At 37.5% G+C, this 5,338-nt stretch overlaps 4 non-coding genes across 4 annotated transcripts; all 4 read right to left on the bottom strand.

Annotated features, from left to right (window-relative positions):
- Positions 1-1,037: 1,037 nt before the first annotated feature.
- On the bottom strand, positions 1,038-1,110 carry Trnaa-agc (transfer RNA alanine (anticodon AGC)). Its single transcript has one exon. It is a non-coding gene; the product is annotated as a tRNA-Ala (tRNA).
- Positions 1,111-2,014: 904 nt separating this feature from the next.
- Positions 2,015-2,086, bottom strand: Trnap-ugg (transfer RNA proline (anticodon UGG)). The gene has a single exon. It is a non-coding gene; the product is annotated as a tRNA-Pro (tRNA).
- A 1,576-nt stretch (positions 2,087-3,662) lies between these two features.
- Trnaa-agc (transfer RNA alanine (anticodon AGC)) lies at positions 3,663-3,735 on the bottom strand. Its single transcript has one exon. It is a non-coding gene; the product is annotated as a tRNA-Ala (tRNA).
- A 1,087-nt stretch (positions 3,736-4,822) lies between these two features.
- Positions 4,823-4,894, bottom strand: Trnap-agg (transfer RNA proline (anticodon AGG)). Its single transcript has one exon. It is a non-coding gene; the product is annotated as a tRNA-Pro (tRNA).
- Positions 4,895-5,338: the final 444 nt, after the last annotated feature.

Below are 5,338 nucleotides of genomic sequence, written 5' to 3'. Positions count from 1 at the left end.
TGACCTCTTTCTAACTAATCACCTACTAGTGGAGACATTAAATTACAACCTGTTCCTTCCTTCCTGTACGGTGTCGCTGAAAAATGCGTCTGAAAGTAACTCATGATTTTAAGTTTTATTTTCCAAAGAGCTGTTCATTTTCTTCGCTAACATCTTGTACTATCTGCTGAAAACACTTTCCAATTGATAAACTTTGAATTTTCTTCGTTTTGCTTAGTTTAAGGCAGCACAGTTTTATCCTGGCTCTATTTTATAGTTTAGTGAAAGTTGAGATGGGGGTGGGGGGGGGGGGGGGATTAACTGTAAAGGATAACAATGTAATTGATTTTCGATAGTTCAGCGGGGTATAGTTCAGTTGATTTTCCTTTCGTTTTTATTTGTTCTGCTTTAAAACCGATAAGCGTAAGATTTATTCCGGGTTTCGTGTTAAGAGTGGTGTATGAAACTTTTATGATTAGCTAATTTTTCGCCTAGATTTTCTGGTACATGGGGATTAGCTCAAACGGTAGAGCGCTCGCTTTGCATGCGAGAGGTACTGGGGTCGATACCCAGATTCTCCACGTTTTTTTATTTCGAACTGAATGTGTTTGCAGCATTGTGTATAAGAAAGAAAAAAATTCTTTAAAACATTTCTAAATGAAAGATACAACAAATAAATAAGATACAATGAGCTCAAAAAATTATTTCAATTGCAAAAAAAAAAATAGTTTCTGTAAATTGCGAAATCATTCCGATCTGCCATGTCTTGCACTTTACCTACTAAACCCAGCGGACTTATTTGCTTTTAATTAGCAACACATTTGTGTTCAAAAATTTCACCCAAGCTATGGAACCCTACGTCATGACCTTAAGTGAAATCTTAGTTCCCGTGACTTCTTGTTTATTCTGTTTTAAGTGAGGGCTATTCTACCGCCAACACGGTATTGTCAAAAACGTGCCCAAAATAAGAAATTATTAAAAATAAATTTCAAAAGTAGGTTGAATTTGACTCCTGGGATCAAACCTTTCATAGTTTTAAAAGTAAATTATTGTCAATTTGGAGGATCCGGGTATCGATCCCGGTACTTCCCGCATGCTAAGCGGGCGCTCTACCATTTGAGCTAATCCCCCTGCTTCAGAGTGCAAGCCCTTGGGCAAGATTTAACATCACGACAGCCACAAAGCAATACCGAGTAATGTTTATATATACATATGATTTAATGAAACAAAACTCTCAAATTGCTATGTAAAGGATACACGTTACAAAAAAATTTAAATTAATGGACGAAATAAATTATGGAATAAAATAACAAATGTTCATTTTTCTAAGCCTTGAAGCCACAAGCGCTTGAGAATTCCATTTGTTAATAAAAGACTGAGCTCTGTCACGAAATTTATCATATATAATTTGGGAAACCACCACCTTAAGTTGAGTGAAACATAAAAATAACTGCTCAAAACGTTAAAAGGAGGTAAAAAGGGCACATAAAAAAAAGGACAAAATCATGATGTGAGGAAGATTGAAACGGATTGCAATCATGATGGTTTTTGAAAACTTGTACTGTTAGCCTAACAGTTTGTGAAAGTTCATTGTATGATTTATTGTTGATAACGTTTGATGTTATACAAATGCATCCTTGGGACACTAATTTGTTTGAGACAACTTTGTTTGACATAAGGTTGTGATTTTGTCATTCACAGGTAGTTGTATTCAAGTAATCAAGTTTCATAGCGAGTAATTATGCGTAACTTGAGATACGGTCTCTTACGTTTTGCTTTTGTACAAAGAAATAAAAAATTATATCATTTTTGACAAAGATCAAATGATAAATGCGATAGAAGGATATGCTATAAACCACCAGGTGAGAGCAAACCAGCTTTTTACAGCTAAAAAGTTAAAAACTGTTTTAGAATTAAAACTTAACGGAGTTTGTTAAAACAGTTCCAAAAACAAACAACGATAACATACAGACTAACCAATTACATGGGGAGATACAAGTTTCTCCAAAGAGACGATAGCGAAAAGAAGAAAAAAGGGCCTGTCCGGGAGTCGAACCCGGGACCTCTCGCACCCAAAGCGAGAATCATGCCACTAGACCAACAGGCCATTCTCAATTAAGTGCTGACTTTTAAGCAAATCACTACTAATTTCAACGTTCTACTTCCACCTGCTTCTTTTGGTAAGTACCTGTACTATGGCCTAAACAATCTGAGGGTTAATGTTTGATTTCTGAATCTCCTATTGGGACTCAACTTAATAAACTAGTATTAAGTTTCTCAACCATCATCGTGCTCTATGTCCTGAGAATGTTTTTTTCTGTAGAATGATTCAGTAACTTAAACATGGTTTGGTATTTTTATGTAAAGGATAATAATGTAATTGACTTTCGAGAGTTCAGCGGTGTATTGCTAGTTTTCAGCGTCACGCCATTCAAAATAGATCAAAATAAAAATCAAAACCGTTCAACAGATAAAGTCCAGAATCTGGGAGATGAGAGGAGGTACATATACAAAGACCGTCGCCAAGATTCAGGTCAGAGGAATATTTCGTATACGAGATATCCGAAGAAATGTTTTACCCAAACTTATACATCTGCTGCTATCCTATTTCTACGATCCTGGCATGTTTATTTTCCGTTGGAGTTCGAATTTCGTGGAAAACGTTGTGTTGAATGAGAGCATGTCGGCGAAGATGGCATCTCGTGTCTCCTACCTTGTATATTATTATTGTATATAGAGTGAATTTAAACAATTAACTGCAAATTATCACGAACGTTCGTTGGATCAATAAGGACAACAACAATTAACTGCAGAGTAAGTTTCTTTGATCTTTATTTAATATTTCCTAGAAATTTTACGATCGTATTTTTACCCCATACAAACACTGTAATTTTACTGGAACCGTACTGTGGTACTATCACAGAGCCTGGGTTACCTGTGTATAGAATGAAAAAAAAAATCTATAAACATTTCTAAAGGAAAGATACAAGAAATAAAATAAAATTCAATGAGCTCAAAAAATTCTTTCAATTAGAAAAAAAAAGTCTGTTGTTGTAAATTTGTGACATCATACCGATCTGTCAGGTCTTGCACTTTAGCCACTAAAACAGCGGACTTATTTGTTTTTATTTAGCAACCCTTTTTTTTTTTCAAAAATGAAACCAAAGCTATGGAAGCTATAGTTTGTGAAAACAGGCGTGCCTCCTCGCTCCCCGCCGCTGGGGACGTTTCGCAAGGTAGAACGTCTGCGACTCAGCGACAGAAATTCCATACTGATGACGTAAAATCTGTCCGGATTTCGGCCATGGATCCTACATCATAGGAACCGCGGAGCAAACTCTTTAATCGAGAAAATGAAACCAAAGCTATGGAAGCTATAGTTTGTGAAAACAGCCGTTCCTCCTTGCTCCCCGCCGCTGGGGACGTTTCGCAAGGTAGAACTGGACTGCAACTCAGCGACAGAAATTCCATACTGATGACGTAAAATCTGTCCGGAATCCGGCCATGTACTCTACATCATAGGAACCATGAGCAAAATCATAGCCGCTGTGGTTTCGTTTTTATTCTTTTTTAAGTCAGGGCCATTCGTAAAATACTACGTTTTAACTACCGCTAACACGTGACTGTCAAAAACGTGCCTAAAATAAGTTAGTGTTTACGTACCAAAAAAATAATTGTCAGTTTGGAGAATCCGGGTATCGATCCCGGTACCTCCCGCATGCTAAGCGGGCGCTCTACCATTTGAGCTAATCCCCCTGCTTCAGCATACAACGCTCTTGGGCAAGATTTAACTGCTCCTTTAGTACCTGTACTGTGGCTTAAAGAATCTGAGGGTTAATGTTTGATTTCTGAATCTCCTGTCAGGACTCAGCTTAATAAACTAGTATTCAGTTTCTTAAGCATCATCGTGCTCTATGTCCTGAGAATGTTTATTCTATAGAATGATCGATTGAATTAAACATGATTTGGTGTTTTTATGTAAAGGATAATAATGTAATTGACTTTCGATAGTTCAGCGGGGTATAGTTCAGTTGATGTTCCCTTCGTTTTTATTTGTTCTGCTTTAAAAGCGATAAGCTTAAGATTTATTCTGGGTTTCGTGTCAAGTGTGGTGTTAGAAACACTTCTGATCAGCTAATTTTTCGGCTAGATTTTCTTGTACAGGGGGATTAGCTCAAACGGTAGAACGCTCGCTCTGCATCCGAGAGGTACTGGGATCGATACGCAGATTCTCCATCTTTTCCGCTGTAAAAAAAAGCTCATTCTTTTTGCAACTCGTGGAACGGGTACTTGCTTCGTTTGAATATGGACGCGAGAGATGCAGCTACTGACTTTTCCAAGTAGATTGCACTACACGGTAAACACAGAACCCATAGAAAAAAAGAAGAATAGTTAAACTCGGTGTCTGACGATAGCAAAAGATTAGTCTGTTAAAACTGGGTGGTTCCATGGTTTTAGCAAAGACCTTACAGTGACATTGCTCGTTGAAATTTCCGACTTCCTTAGTTCGACAACAACATAGGAAAAACATCCGGCCTTTAAATTAGGCATGCGGTCTCCTCCGTCGAACGCAATTTCATTACATGGCATCATTTCAAACGACCAATAAGATAGAAATTAGATTATACTATTCCCTCGTAATCTGTTGGCAATCAGACAGGCAGGACTCCCATTCTCTAGATAAGATCCAATGTCCTACATAATTTATTTATAATTTATTTATTTCTTATGTTGCTAGTGTGTTTGACAGTTTCCTTGATGATTATTTCGTTTTTATATTGTGGTTTGATTTTTCTGTTCTTGTTATATTGTAAAATTGGAACTTCCAAAAAAGCATAAAAAGGGGCCTGTCCGGGAGTCGAACCCGGAACCTCTCGCACCCTAAGCGAGAATCATGCCACTAGACCAACAGGCCATTCTTGTTGAATTGGCTTCTTTTTAGCTAAACACTACTAGTGTCAACATTAAATTTCACCCTGTTCGATAGAATACCTGTACGGTGTCGCTGAAAAATGCACCCGAAAGTAACTCACGATTTTAAGTTCTATTTTCCAAAGAACTGTTCATTTTCTTTGCCAACATCTTGTACTATCTGCTGGCAACACTTTGATAAACTTTGATTTTTCTTCGTTTTCTTTAGTTTAAGAGGCAGCACAGATTTGCACAGATTGGGTAGGGGGGGGGGGGGATTAGCTCACATAATTGATTTGTTTGATGAACTTGATGATACGCTTTATGCTTTTGAGCAATTGTTTCTAAGTGTTCTCAATGAACACGCACCTATCAAGCGAACAATGATACGTGGTAATCAGGTGCCTTATTTGACGGAACAATGGAGGAGGGCGATCAGGCATCGCAA

The sequence above is a fragment of the Porites lutea genome, chromosome 9 (assembly GCF_958299795.1).
Source record: "Porites lutea chromosome 9, jaPorLute2.1, whole genome shotgun sequence".
In the NCBI taxonomy this organism is placed as follows: Eukaryota; Metazoa; Cnidaria; class Anthozoa; order Scleractinia; family Poritidae; genus Porites; species Porites lutea.
The sequence above is the reverse complement of the archived record's forward strand: the minus strand, read 5'-3'. Positions and strand labels throughout refer to the sequence as shown.